This window comes from Callithrix jacchus, chromosome 10 (assembly GCF_049354715.1).
Source record: "Callithrix jacchus isolate 240 chromosome 10, calJac240_pri, whole genome shotgun sequence".
NCBI lineage: Eukaryota > Metazoa > Chordata > Mammalia > Primates > Cebidae > Callithrix > Callithrix jacchus.
This window is the reverse complement of record NC_133511.1, coordinates 5,385,031-5,400,673: the sequence shown is the minus strand read 5'-3', so window position 1 is coordinate 5,400,673 and position 15,643 is coordinate 5,385,031. Positions and strand designations below refer to the sequence as shown.

Genomic DNA, 15,643 nt, shown 5'->3' with positions numbered 1-15,643 from the left:
GTTGCTTTCGGCAATTGTCGTTATCACATCTGTATAGAATAATGCCCAAAGTACAAAGAAGACTTGTCTCTTTAACTCTATTTTAGGAGCAAGGGATTCTTCTTAGCACTCTCCTGTTAGATTTGTCCTAATGTTTCATAGGTCAGAATTACATACTCAACGCTAAACAATTACTGCTGTAATATGCCACCCAAAGTAGGGCTACGAGAAACCCAAATATGCCACCCCAAAATATGTCACTTTGGCATAAAGGTCATTTGGAGCTAATTATTTTGAGAAACTGCAGACACAGGGTAAACTCTAAGAGAGTAGAAGTTACCCCCTTGTAAGGAAAATATACACCCATTAAAAAATATTTGTAAGGGTGTATCAGATCTCTGTACCAGGAGGAAAAGGATGGCTGTAAATCACTAGAGACTTCTATCAATGAAGCAGGCACCAAACCTTGCTTAACAAACCTTGCTCTTGTTTAGTTCTCCTGATCACTTTCCCATGAGTGTGCTTCCTCACACCTTTCTTTCTGTTTCAGTTGAAGATTGCATTTCAGCCTGAACTATTTCTTTGAAATTTACTCATTTCTCTGAGTATCTCTCATGTCTATAGGAGGCATACATCTGATAAAGCTTCTGTTCGTTTTTCTCTTGTTACTTTATGTATTGCTACAGGGGTCAGTTCTACCGAGGAACTGTGAAAGGCAGAGGGAAAATTAGTTTTTCCTCTGCTGCACTGCAAATTAGAGTGGAATCTCTGTGACTGTCCTAGGCTTATCGTGATCTATTGTCTGTTATTCTCAATGGAATCCTTTCCTCCTTAATCATGTGGAAGAAAAAGCAAATAACAGTAAGATCTAGACACTTTTAAAAGAAGGGAAAACATAGATTTGTGGGAGGTCTCTAACAGGGTAAACTTTAGAAGTTCTCTGAAGATCTTGCTGAAAAGGAAGAATTTTATTTTGGGAATAAGTCTTATCTAATTTCGTGCCAAGAAAATGAGGTTTATTTTTATGTATATTATGTGCAGTAAGATTTTATATGATAAAACTAAGAAACAAGAAAAATAATCAAAATTCCCTTCTGAATAACATTCATTCCAAATGCCACTTACACATATGATAAACTCAGAACCGAGAATGCTCGGTGAGAGGCGGAGGAGCGGTAGCTGCCCGAGCTGCACACAGCTCAGCGCTCCTTCCCGCCCCCTCACACACCGACCTCAGCCCACTCACCGGCAGTAGAAGATGGTGAAAGAAACCACTTACTACGATGTTTTGGGAGTCAAACCCAATGCTACTCAGGAAGAACTGAAAAAGGCTTATCGGAAACTGGCCTTGAAGTACCATCCTGATAAGAATCCAAATGAAGGAGAGAAGTTTAAACAGATTTCTCAAGCGTACGAAGTTCTCTCTGACGCAAAGAAAAGGGAATTATATGACAAAGGAGGAGAGCAGGCAAAGAGGGTGGAGCAGGTGGCGGTTTTGGCTCCCCCATGGACATCTTTGGTATGTTTTCTGGAGGAGGAGGAAGGATGCAGAGAGATAGGAGAGGTAAGAATGTTGTACAGCAGCTCTCAGTAACCCTAGAAGACTTATATAATGGTGCCACAAGAAAACGGGCTCTGCAAAAGACTGTGATTTGTGACAAATGCGAAGGTAGAGAAGGTAAGAGAGGAGCAGTACTGCGCTGTCCCAATTGCCGAGGTACTGAAGGCAAATAAGAATTCATCAGATAGGACCTGGAATGGTTCGGCAAAGTCAGTCTGTGTGCATGGAGTGCCAGGTCCATGGGGAGCGGATCAGTCCTAAAGATAGATGTAAAAGCTGCAATGGAAGGAAGACAGTTCGAGAGAAGAAGATTCTAGAAGTTCATATTGACAAAGCCTGAAAGATGGCCAGAAGGTAACATTCCATGGTGAAGGAGACCAAGAACCAGGACTGGAGCCAGGAGATACAATCTTTGTGTTAGATCAGAAGGACCATGCTGTTTTTACTCAATGAGGAGAAGACCTTTTCAAGTGTATGGACATACAGCTGGTTGAAGCACCGTGTGGCTTCCAAAAGCCAATATGCAATCTTGACAACTGAACCATAGTCATCACCTCTCATCCAGGTCTGATTGTCAGGCATGGAGATATCAAGTGCGTAGTAAATGAAGGCATGCCAGTTTATCACAGACCATATGAAAAGGGTCTCCTAATCATCGAAATTAAGGTCAACTTTCCTGAGAATGGCTTTCTCTCTCCTGATAAACTGTCTTTGCTAGAAAAACTCCTACCGGAGAGGAAGGAAGTGGAAGAGACTGATGAGATGGATCAAGTAGAACTGGTGGACTTTGATCCAAATCAGGAAAGACAGCGCCATTACAATGGAGAAGCATATGAGGATGATAAACATCATCCCAGAGGTGGCGTTCAGTGTCAGACCTCTTAATGGGCCAGTGAATAACACTCACTGCTGGCATTTTATGTCCAGTAGTGAATGAGTAAGGACTGTAATCATAATGTGCTCACTACTTGCTCTTGTTTTTGTTTTAATCAACTATAGTAGTGTTTTTAAAAGATAAATGAAGAATAAAGGCAAATATAAAAGCTCTGACTTTGCCCTGTATGTATGATGACTTCAGCGTGCAAAATGAAGTTTAATACCTGTAAAAACTACTTTACACAGAAGTTCCCCTAGCACTTCTAGGCCAAACCTTGTAATTGCCTTCAGCTATGTACGTGGACAAGCTTAGACTGAAATGCTAGGTATATGTATTGGCTTCAGTGTATGACCCTTCATTGTCAAGCTGTGAAAGTAAAAGTCACTGGCAATAAGAAAAAAAAGTTGTAGAGAAGCGTTGGTCTGTATAGTTCTTGTATTAAGTGGGATTCATTGTAATGCCTCTGAATTTATTCTATTGCCTCAACTGTTACTTGAAGATGGCGTAATATATAATTTATCATGTGGCATAAGTGATAAAAATGATACCTTTCTGTAGGAGGGGTTTTCATAATATGCTGCTGCTTGAAGGCTTGCACTTCCAAAATTGTTTCCTTCTGCTGTGCCATCCATATATATATATCTCCATATATATCTTGACCAGTCCTGGTTATTTGCCCCACTCCTTGTCTGTGGACCATGATAAGCCCGAGTAGTGACTTCAGAGCTGCGTAACGTAGAAATGAAAGTGAAAAGACCTTTACATGGACAAGTAATTTGCATGAATAATATAGGAAGGTGTTCTTTAGGTATGTTACAGGATTACTTTAAACCATTCGACTTACGTTCCAAAGTAACTAATATTGGTAGTATAGCAAATTATGATGAATAACTTTAATTTTATGTTTAAAAGTCTCATATGTTCACATGCTTAAATCTGAGTATCAGAATTTAAGCAATACTTGAAATGTATTGTCTCCTTAATATACTAATTACAAAGCAAAAAAAAAACCCAAAAAACTCAGAATCATGTTAGAGTACCACATGGAATTCTGGAGTATTCTCTGCAAGATTGAATTTCATACCCATGAATCATAAAGACATCTGCTGACAATTGTAAGCAAGTTGCTGAAGGTTTGAGGGATTCCTGTTTATTAATGACTAAAGGGTTGTTCAAGTTTGTTTATCGATAGTATCGTAGGGAAGTTTAAATTTTTCTGCTGAAGGTTTGATAAGTTGGTTTATAACATAAACTGATAATAGACAGATTAAAAGGAACATAAGGTAAACAAATTTGTCAACATGCACATATATGTCTGGGAGTCATACAAAATATAAAACTCAACAAAAGGGGGGCAGATTGTTGACACGTTCACACTATCTTAAAGTTATAGTAATGAATAGGGTTTGGAGCATATCAAAACAGTTTATGGGGACAAGACAGTCAGAAATAAAAATCAAAACCTAAGCCTCTCCAGCCAACTGAATGGACCCCTTACTTTTTCAAGGGGATCCCAGAAAAACTTTAAAAAGTGAGTCCCTGGCCATGATAAGATGAGAGGTTTGACATGCCTCAATATGCCCCTTATTAACTTTTAACCAGATTTATTTTGTAAAAAGTAAGCAGAAGAAACCAGCTCTGGAAACAAGTAACAGGTGACTCATTCCTTTATTGCCTTGAGCTGATCATCTCAGGCCATGCCTGGACTCCTCCTCTGTTTTGTTGGTCAGACAAAGCAGCTGGCCAACATTTCTTCCTGATAACAGACCAGCAACCTAGGAGTGGTCCTGGATAGGCTATAGAGGATGCCCAGTAAGGGTTTTCATGTCCTTTGTTCCACCTTTTGATATTAGAGGTCCAAAAACTCCACCCTTGAATCATGCTAACACCACCATTTTTTGAACATGCCACCCATGAAGGATCATGAAGCTCCATTGGCATGCACATGTTTCTCCTTAGTAAATATTCATGAGTCCTATGGCTTATTAAATATATATCTTCTGCCACTCACCCTGCTGAGCATACATTTCTGTTTCCTCTTTTTATTATTATACTTTAAGTTCTGGGGTACATGTGCAGAACCTGCAGGCTTGCTACGTAGGTATGGAAGGTAGCTAAAATGGTAAGTGTCCAACTATTGAGTCAGCAGTCACTAGAAATTTCAAGGGGTAACACATTCACTATAAATTCCAAGGGATAACATGGTGAACATGAATTGTATAAATTGTATAAAGTCTGAAAATTGTTTTTGGGATGATTAGCTAATCGTCCCAACATCTGAACTTCTAGTAAGAGAAGAAGCATCAGTGTAGGCACAAAGAGCTTGATTAGGTTGATAGAGTAGAATCAGACATGGCAATTTTGTGGCAGCTGATGGTTCGTCATCATTAATGAGAAAAACTTGTTTGTCACTGTATGAGAAAGGGTGTGGCCATTCTTTCTTTGGAAATCCCTGACCACCATCAGCCCGGTCACATCCACGGAGGTCCTGTTGGGGCTCAAAATATGATACCTGAAAGGATGACACTTGGGCAATATTTGAACTGAAGGATATTGGAAGGGCATCGGAAGCAAAGTATCCTTCAAAACTCCTCTTGCTCTTTTTTCTTTTGTATTCCATCTTCCTTTAAGGCAAACCATATAAACAAGAATTCCTCTATCCCAAGGCAGGTCTTAATCCTAGAAATATGACTGTAAGCTTCCCCAGCCTTTCTGTGTAGGACTTGGCCATAAAGAAATTTTCTGACCTTCCTTGTCTAGTGGTAGGATATAAGATCCTCATTCCAGAAGACCTAATGCTCTATATTTAGGAAGAAGGGATGCCACAGAGACAGACCAAGAAGAAAAAACACAGACAGGTCCTGCTGTGTTTTCCCACTCACTTTCTTACCATTAGATAATGCTTTTTTATCCAATTACATTTTTACATGGCTGCCCATTTTTCATCAAATTTAGGCATAAAAATAGACGGGTTTTCCTGAGTGTTTGGGTCTTCATTTCTAAAGACTCCCATGTAACGTAAAACTTTTATTAAATAAATATCTTTTGCTTTTTTCCTTCTTAACCCATCTTCTGTTATTGGAGCGTCAGCCATAAGCTTTATGAGTGAAGAAAAGTATTTTATCACTTCTACCCCTACAGACCAAACAGAAGTCAGTATGGCAAGGAGGAGAGAAACTTGCAAGTTACATCTGCCAAGAAAATAGAGGAATTCTGAAGCAAGGCACAAAATATGTGCTTGTAAATTTAAAAATAAATATTTTATTTCAAGCTAGCATCCAAAATCTATTGAAATAAAATTTATCAAAAAGGTATTTAAACCTTTATTTATTGAGTCTATAATGTATAACATTGAATTAAGAAACCTGGAACACTTTCTCTAATACGTCTTTGACTAAATAGTAGCTATGAATCATGGAGAACTTATTGACAATCACTAATCTATGTGATAGACATATATCATTTAATTCAAGTTTTAAACAATCATAAGACGTAGATGTAGATAATTTAATCGTCTCCATTTTACATATATAACAACTGAGGTTCAGATGGGTTAAGAACTTTGTCTAAGATCACCAAGAGTTGTAGCTAGAATTCTTATCCATGTCTAACTCCAGAGTTGACACATGTAACTAGTTAGCTATACTGCTCAAGTTTAAGGAAATAATAATCTTAAAATTGAGTTAGATTTGTTTCCCTCAAACACATGAACTATTTTCTCTTTCAATTTCCATGCAAATTCTCTAATAAGCTCCTAAATATCTACATTTACCCGAAATTCAGATTCAAATGTACTGCAGTGGTCATGCTACTTGACAGCAGTCTTACCAATTAAGCAGCAGTCCTAATTGGAAGAATTTTGTACTCTGCATACACATTTGCTGTGTTCTCAGTGAGCTTGCAGCTGCTGGCATAGACATCATTAGAATCTAGGAAAACAACTATTTCCAACTGAACATCAACATAATGCAAAACATGATAAGTCAGGAAGTGAATAAATTTGAATAAAAGTTAGTAAATGAGAAAAAACACGGTAATAAGACAAATGGAATCTTTTCTGAGGTCCAATGTCAAAGTTGCTCATGAAGACGAGCAAGTTAGATATTTGACAGAAGTGAATAGTGAGAAATTTTGTTTTGCATTTTATAGAACTGAAATTATAAATATGATGCCTATTTTACTTCGGTCTCATTTTATTTGTGTGTATATTTTAGTACTTAGATGTTAGAATATTCTCTTTGGCTTTTTCTAACTCCTCTCAGATAGTGTATCACTTGATGGACATTGTACATGAACTTTTATTTTTCTCAAAGCAACACTATCATAGTTCCCTGGATGACAGGTTGTTGATTTTATAACCTGAGATGAGTAGAGAAGAAAATATATATTGAAAAAAATTTTCTTATATTTAGTGTCCTTTTAAAACTTACGTGTTTCCCTTCACTCTATTTCTTGATTTTTCCTGTGGAAACTATGCAGACACTAAATGCTATTTAATAGAGTTTTTATTTATAACTAACATGTATTTATAATACATTCTTTTTGCTGATATTTATTTGAGGAGAGAAAACAAGCTGCATCCCTCTCTTTACCCCTATTCTGCTTCCTGTGTCCCCTTTTACAGTGATTAATCTAAGAAAATGCTGTCATGTTTCCTGTGATTGGTGGTGAAGATGCACTCCCTGCTGCTTCATTTATTGTAGATTGTAAATATCCCCATTCATTTTTTTCACTTAATTCTCTCTAAACACTTATTCCCAGCCCACACCATAGAGATCTGTTTTGATCTATACCTCTGTTTCCTCCTGGCTTTCTTCCAACTTCAACACAGCATTATTTTTCTAATTACTTTGATTTCTGTCTCTTCTGTTGTTAGTCAAAGTCTTGAAGAGCAGTGGGAATTCACTGCCTCCACTTCCTCAGCTCTGGTTCCCATCACCTGAAGTCTGATTTCTCTACTGAACCTTGCAAGTGAAGCTGCCCTTGTAAAGCTCAACAATGGACTCCATCTAATAAAAACATTTCAATAGTTATAATTGCACAGTCCCTGACACATTAGACTCTATGGAACACTATTTATTGACATTTTTCACTCGCTAGCCATCAATATTCCTCTGCCCTACTGTTTGTTCTCCTATACCACTGACCATGTGTTCTCTGTCTTGGCAGGATTCTCCACCTCTTTCCACTCAGCAATTATGTTGCTCCTGTGTTTCTGTCCTCAATATCTGTTTCCTCTCCACATATTCCCCTTGCACAGTCTAATTCATTCTCATGCTTGAAAAAATATAATGATGTTACAAACTCACAGTATCATCATCCCGTCAGCCACGCCACAGAAATTAAACTCTTCTTAGGTAAATTAGTTACACACGGCATCAGGAAATTTCATATTTTTGACTGCAGCCCTCTGAGAAAGGGTTGATTATTCTTGGCATTTAAAGGTTTCTGTGAAGGATTACCTACCCTTCACTGATCTCTACACAGTCATGTTCATGCCAACCTTCAAATCATTCTTTGCCTGAGATATGGTGAAGAATTTTTCAAAGCTTATCAAACTTCAAGTCAGCTCACATGTCCGTCTGTCATAAAGCCCTCTCTAGCTCTTTCTACTAATACTGAGTACTTGCTCCCAACTCTGAATTCTTATAAGCATTTTCCTTCAGCCCAAATTCTAGGACATCTATTTTTGGTGCCCTACTATTTCTTTCTTTTTTGAGGGGAGAGTAGAATTTTCATAAAATTAGAAACCTGTAGAAGCTTGTGATGGTTACTGTCTTTGCCACTATGTCTAGAAAAGGGCAAGCAAAGGACTCTCACTCGATAAATACATTGCTAATTTTATTGAATTTAAAATTGAACTAAATTCCTTTCTGACCTCTTTTAATGCTGGAAGATGACAGAAAAGCTTAGCAATACAAAAAACAACAACAACAACAACAACAAAAATACTAATGCTGATGTGCAAGGGAAAGCAGCAAATGATTGATTATGCAAGTCTCTATGAGGAAGTGTTTTTGTAGCTATTCCTAGCTCAGTAGATCAAAAATAGCTTGCCAGATGTGACTCTCAGTTTTCCATAAAATTTATCATTTTCTATATACATTTAAGAAGCAAAGAAAGAATTTTATAGAGAACAACAACCTCTAAATGGTAGCCCAGCCATTTTTCTTTATTTCCTTCTTTCTTTGCTTCCTTCTTTATGATCTGTCTTTATATTTGCGTAAAACAAACTTGAGTTTGGACATTGAACTAAGTTGGGCAACTTTTTAATTGCTGAACAAACAGACTTCAATATTGTAAGGATTTGTAATGCTGACTCAATAACAATAAAGAGTTGAACTTGGTGAATTTGGAGGTCCCTTTCAATTCCATGATCCTATAATTTGGTTAATGCAGTTTTGGGACACAGAAAACAACACTTGAAAATGCTGGCATAATGAATGCTTTGAATTAAAATAAATCAGATGGCTGTAAAAGTTGCCTCAGAAACAATAGCTTCCTAAACTTTTGTTGTTTCCTTCCCATCCAAGAGGAGAAAGGGATGCTCTCTGGAGATTTTCTCTCTCTCTCTCTCTCTCTCTCTCTCTATATATATATATATATATATATATATATTTTTTTTTTTTTTTTTTTTTTGAGACAAGGTCTTCCTCTGCTACTCAGGCTGGAGTGCAATGGCATAATCACGGCTCAGAGCAGGCTTGACTTACCAGACTCAAGTGATACTCCAGCATCAGCCTCTTGAGTAGCTGGGACTACAGATGCATGCACCATGACTGGCTACTTTTTTTCTTTTTGTTGTAGGGACAGAGTCTCACTCTGTTACCCAGGGTGGTCTCAAACTCCTAGGCTCAGGTGATCCTTCCATCTCGGCCTTCCAAAGTGCCGATTACAGGCATGAGCTACTGTGCCCAGCCTGGGTTTTTTTTTTTTTTTCTTTTTTTAAAATCTGACTAATAACCCTTATTTGCAAAAGAAATGCAATTGTCTAGAGACCCCCATCATAGACATCTCATCAAATAAGAAGGAAAGATGAATTGCTAAAGAAAATAAACTGAAGGCTGTCACCACCAGCAAACTGACTTTTCATCTGTTCTTTTCTAAGCACAATTCTGAGAGATTATCTGGGAGTCCTTATTTGCATAAAGACACAAACTTTGTTCACAGAGAAGTCTACCCCTCACCTTCCCACCACCTGCCACAGAATGCGGAACTTTGTTTCTGGGCATTGTTCTTTGGGCTTCTTCATTTACCACCTCTGAAATTAGTGACAGACCCTCATTTCACTCTAGGATGGAAGAGGGTATTTAAGCCTCAACCCTTGTTTGAGTCTCATATTTGCAGGATTCCCACGTCCATATACAGGTTAATACATTTGTATGATTTTTTTCTACTATTCACCTGTCTATTGTCAGTCATTCCAGTGAAACTTCAGAAAGGGTCAGTGGGGCTGGATGTGGTGGCTCATACCTATAATCCCAGAACTTTGGGAGGCTGAGGCAGGTGGATCACTTGAGCCCAGAAGTTTGAGACCAGTTTGGGCAACTTGAGAAAAACCCACATATGCAAAATATTTTTTTAAATAGCCAGGCATGATGGCATGTTACTGTAGCTTAGCTACTCAGGAGGCCGAAGTGGGAGAATCACCTGAGCCAAGGAGATCAAGGCTAGAGTAAGCCATAACTGTGCCAATCTATTTTATCCCAGGCAGTGGAGTGAGATCCTGTCTCAAAAAACAAAACCAAACAAACAGAGAGAGTGAATGGGAAGCTTTTCCTCTGCACCTACATTTTTAATAACCATATGCTAAATATTCCATAAAACCTAAGTTCCCATTTGAACCTGATGGCTCTCAGTATTATAGCAAGCTTTACTTTGCAGCTTATCTGTATTTTCAATATCCGTATATTAATCAATTGTTATTTAGGCCCTCAGGTAATAGTTTGTCCTCCTCCGCAGTGCCTCCTACCTGGACAAAATTGTTTTGCTTCTGCTACGAGATTATGTAGCTTCAAAATAATATTATAAGATGAGAATTATCCATAAAAGTATTTTAGTTCTTTGAAATACCTTAAAAGTCTACTCACCTGAATTATAATTTTTAAGTACAATTTGCTTATGTTCTCATATATTATCCTCAACTATATTTTAGGACAATGAGTTTCAAAACTGTGATGTTTGCAGGATTCATCTGGGGCATTTGTAAAAAGTTGGGTTCTTAGGCTATCCCAAGTATTTTTTTTTTATGAATCCCAAATATTTCTAGTCAAGAGCTCTAGTTTACCTGTCTGAATTTTTATGAAGGACTTTGTAATTATGATGCTGGAGATAGCATTTTCTCTGGGCAAATTTTTAAAAATTTTGATCCTCATCATTTATTCTTCATAACTCTTTTCAGGAAGTACAGTGAAGAATTTAACTTTAAATACCACAAAATATCAAATATTCCAGTGATAGTTGTAAATTCAGACATTTTTCTTGTGTGTGGTGACATGATACTCTTATCAGTGGAAAACCTTCTTATTTCACCCCAAAATTCTATGTTGAAAGTAACACTGAGAAATTATATTACTTATAAAATTGCTCATGATCTCATATAATTCACTATTAATTATTATGGATTTAATTGATTTGCTAACTAATTATGGTATTATGTAATTATTAATTAATGTGCCTCTTAGCATTGGATGTCTCTGAGATCCTGATGTCATCAGAGATGATGACTCATGCTGGAATACCGGCTTACAAGATAAAGTACATTAAGCCAAGTTCCTTTTTGACAATTCAGAATCTAAATGTTATTTCCTGGAATCCAAGATACAATTGCCTTATTATAGCAAACTCTGGCCTGTAGTAAATCAAATTAAAGCATATTTCTAGTTTACTTTAAGGCTTAATTGTAGTGCATTTAGTTCAAAGTTCAAAACAATAAAACTAGAAGAAGGACAAAAATGATAAAAGAGATAAAAATACAACTCCTATTAGGAAAGATTAGGTTAGTACTATCTTCAAATTAGAAATCACCTTTGTGGTTGTCCAGTATTTTCTGCTTTACAAAGCAGATTTTTTTTTTTTGTAATCATCTGTTTTCTAAACATGGCCAGAGGCAAGGAGGGATCTTATCTCCTGGTAGACAGCAATAAATATTAGACCTCCTTCCTTATATTTAACCAAAATTAGCATTTCTATACCTTTCTAACTAGAATTGATCATGAAATAACTCTGTATCCCATTTTCTATGGTGGCAGAAGAATAGGTGGGGATATATGGGGTGGGCTGAACTAACATTCATATTTTATCTTGTGTACTAGATATTTGAAATGTATTGGGAACTTTTCTTTTTATTTGTTTGCTATGAAGAAGATATCCCCATCCCTCCCTCCCCTACTCTTTTTTTTTTTTTTTTTTGAGACGGAGTTTCGCTCTTGTTACCCAGGCTGGAGTGCAATGGCGCAATCTCAGCTCACTGCAACCTCTGCCTCCTGGGTTCAGGCAATTCTCCTGCCTCAGCCTCCTGAGTAGCTGGGATTACAGGCATGCACCACAGTGCCCAGCTAATTTTTTGTATTTTTAGTAGAGTCAGGGTTTCACCATGTTGACCAGGATAGTCTAGATCTCTTGACCTTGTGATCCACCCGCCTTGTGCTGGGATTACAGGCATGAGCCACCGCACCCGGCCGGGCACTATTTTAAGTACTGAATATGTAGTGGTGAATAAATCACATTGTTTCTAATTTCAAAACATTTATTCTCTAGTGGAATAAACAAATTTAAACTATGTATAAAATATATGTTAACAAAGATACCTATAAAAGCAAGCAGTGATAGATACTATGAATGAAATAAAGAATTAATAACTGGAGAGACATTTAGATAGAACTCGTAAGGAATTTTTTCAGTAGAAAGTAACATCTGAGCTGGGACCTGAGGAATGAATTTGGCTGGAGGAAGGAGTAAGAACATTTCATGGGCAATTTCAAATTCCAAAGTTAGTTTCAAAGTTTGAAACCTGGTAAATCCATGCCCAAGGAACTGAAAACCACCAATGTCACTAAAGCAAAGCACCACAAAGTCAGAGTGGCTAAGAAGGAAGGCCTCCTAAATCAAGGAATTATCTATTATTCACTCCCTTTCTACTACTTTTCTTACATTTCTCTACAGCAGTGATTAAAAAGTAGCTCGATGCCTGGCCTTTGGTCAGTCACACAGCCTTCTTCATCACAATCATCACTCATTCTCAGAATCTCAGTGCCATAACTATTAATTGTACTTTAGGTTCTGGGGTGCATGTCCAGATCATGCAAGATCGTTGCATAGGTACATACATGAGAAGGTGGTTTGCTGCCTTCATGCCCCCATCACCTATATCTAGTATTTCACCCCACATTATCCCTGTCTACCCTCCACACCCTCGCTGTCCCTCCCCTACCCTTCCCAACTGACTACAGCGTGTGATGCTCCCCTCCCTGCATCGTGTGTCCTAATTGTTTGACATCCACCTATGAGTGAGAAAATGTGGTGTTTGGTTTTCTGTTCTTGTGTCAGTTTGTTGACAATGATGGTTTCCAGATTCATCCACGTCCCTATGAAGGACACAAACTCATCATTTTTTATGGCTGTGTAGTATTCCCTGGTGTATATGTGCCACATTGTCTTTATCCAGTCTGTCATTGATAGACATTTGAGTTGGTTCCAGGTCTTTGCTATTGTAAACAGAGCTGCAATGAACATACATGTATGTGCATGTGTCTTTATAATAGAACAATTTATAATCCTTTGGGTATATACCCAGTAATGAGATTGCTGGGTCAAATGGTATTATTTCAGTTTCTAGGTCCTTGAGGAATCACCACACTGTCTTCCACAATGGTTGCACTAATTAGCACTCCCACCAACAGTGTAAAACTGTTTCTATTTCTCTATATCCTCTCCAGCATCTGTTGTTTCCTGATTTTATACTGATTGCCATTCTAACTGGTGTAAGATGGTATCTCAGTGTGGTTTTGATCTGCATTTCTCTAATGACCTGTGAAGATGAGCATTTTTTCATATGTTTGTTGGCTTCATATATGTCTTCTTTTGAAAAGTGTCTGTTCATATCCTTCACCCACTTTTGAATGGGTTTGTTTTTTCTTGTAAATCTGCTTTAGTTCTTTGTAAATTCTGGATATAAGCCCTTTGCCAGATGGGTAGATTGCAAAATTTTTTTCCCATTCTGTTGGTTGTTGGTTCACTCTAATAATTGTTTCCTTTGCTGCACAGAAGCTCTGGAGTTTAATTAGATCCCATTTGTCTATTTTGGCTTTTGTTGCCAATGCTTTTGGTGTTTTAGCCATGAAGTCCTTGCCTATGCCTATGTCCTGAATGGTTTTGCTTAGGTTTTCTTCTAGGGTTTTTATGGTGTTAGGTCTTACGTTTAGATCTTTAATCTGTCTGTAGTTAATTTTAGTGTAAGGTGTCAGGAAGGGATCCAGTTTCTGCTTTCAGCACATTGCTAGTCAGTTATCCCAACACCATTTATTAAACAGGGAATCCTTTCCCCATTGCTTGTTTTTGTGAGGTTTGTCAAAGATCAGGTGATTGTAGATGTGTGATGCTGCTTCTGAGGCCTCTGTCTGTTCCATTGGTCTGTATCTCTGTTTTGATACCAGTACCATGCTGTTTTGAGTACTGTGGCCTTGTAGTATAGTTTGATGTCAGGCAGTGTCATGCCTCCAGCTTTGTTCTTTTTGTTTAGGATCGTTTTGGCTATGTGGGCTCTCATTTGGTTTCATATAAAGTTTGAAGTGAGTTTTTCCAGTTCTGTGAAGAAGGTCATTGGTAGCTTGATGGGGGTAGTTTTAAATTACTTTGGACAGTATGGCCATTTTCATGATATTAATTCTTCCTAACTATGAGCATGAAATGTTTCTCCATCTGTTTGTGTCCTCTCTTAGTTCATTGGGCAATGGTTTGTAGTTCTCCTTGAAGAGGTCCTTTACATTTTTTGTTAGTTGTATTCGTAGGTATTTTATTCTTTTTGTAGCAATTGTGAATGGCAGTTTGTTCCTGATTTGGCTCTCTGTTTGTCTGTTATTGGTGATTTCTGCATGTTGATTTTGTATCCTGAGACTTTGCTGAAGTTGCTTATCAGTTTCAGGAGCTATTGGGCTGAGAAGATGGGGTCTTCTAAATATACACTCATGTTGTCTGCAAATAGAGACAATTTGGCTTCCTCTTTTCCTAATTGAATACCCTTTGTTTCTGTTTCATGCCCGATTGCTCTGGCTAGAACTTTTAATACTTTATTGAATAGGAGTGGCGATAGAGGGCATCCTTATCTTGTGCCAGATTTCAAAGGGAATGCTTCCAGTTTTTGCCCATTCAGTATGATATTGGCTGTGGGTTTGTCATAAATAGCTTTTATTATTTTTGATATGTTCCATGGATACCTAGTTTATTGAGGGTTTTTAGCATAAAGTGCTGTTGAATTTTGTCAAAAGCCTTCCCTGCACCTATTGAGATAATCATGTGTTTTTTGTCTTTGGTGCTGTTTATGTGATGGATTACATTTATAGACGTGTGTATGTTGAATCAGTCTTGCTTCCTTAGGATGAAGCCTACTTGATCACGATGGATAAGCTTTTTGATGTGCGGTTGCATGCTGTTTGCCAGGATTTTATTGAAGATTTTTGCATCTATGTTCATCATGGATATTGGCCTGAAGTTTTCTTTTTTAGTTGTATCTCTTCCGGTTTTGGTAATAGGATGATGTTGGTCTCATAAAATGAGTTGGGGAGGATTCCCTCTTTTTGTATTGTTTGGAAGAGTTTCAGAAGGAATGGTACCAGCTCCTCTTTGAATGTCTGGTCGAAGTCAGCTGTAAACCCATCTGGACCTGGGCTTTTTTTAGTTGGCAGGCTATTAATTGCTGCTTAAACTTCAGCCCTTATTATTGGTCTATTCAGGGTTTCAACTTCTTCCTCATTTAGTCTTGGGAGAGTGCAAGTGCCTAGGAATTTATCCATTTCTTCCAGGTTTACTGATTTGTGCACATAGAGTTGTTTGTAGTAATATCTGATGGTTTATTGCATCTATTTGATTCTTCTCTCTTTTTCTTTTTTATTAGTGTGGCTAGTGTTCTGTCTATTTTGTTGATCTCTTAAAAAAACCAGCTCCTTGATTTGTTGATTTTTTGAAGGGTTTTTGTGTCTCTGTGTCCTTTAGTTCTGCTCTGATCTTGG

General features: G+C 37.6%; 1 protein-coding gene and 1 pseudogene across 2 annotated transcripts in view; both read left to right on the top strand.

Moving 5' to 3' along the window:
• The window catches only part of LOC118145584 (uncharacterized), a 440,827-nt gene that overhangs the window by 53,480 nt on the left and 371,704 nt on the right, over positions 1–15,643 (top strand). The window lies entirely within an intron of this gene.
• Positions 1,223–2,587, top strand: LOC144578023 (dnaJ homolog subfamily A member 1 pseudogene; annotated as a pseudogene).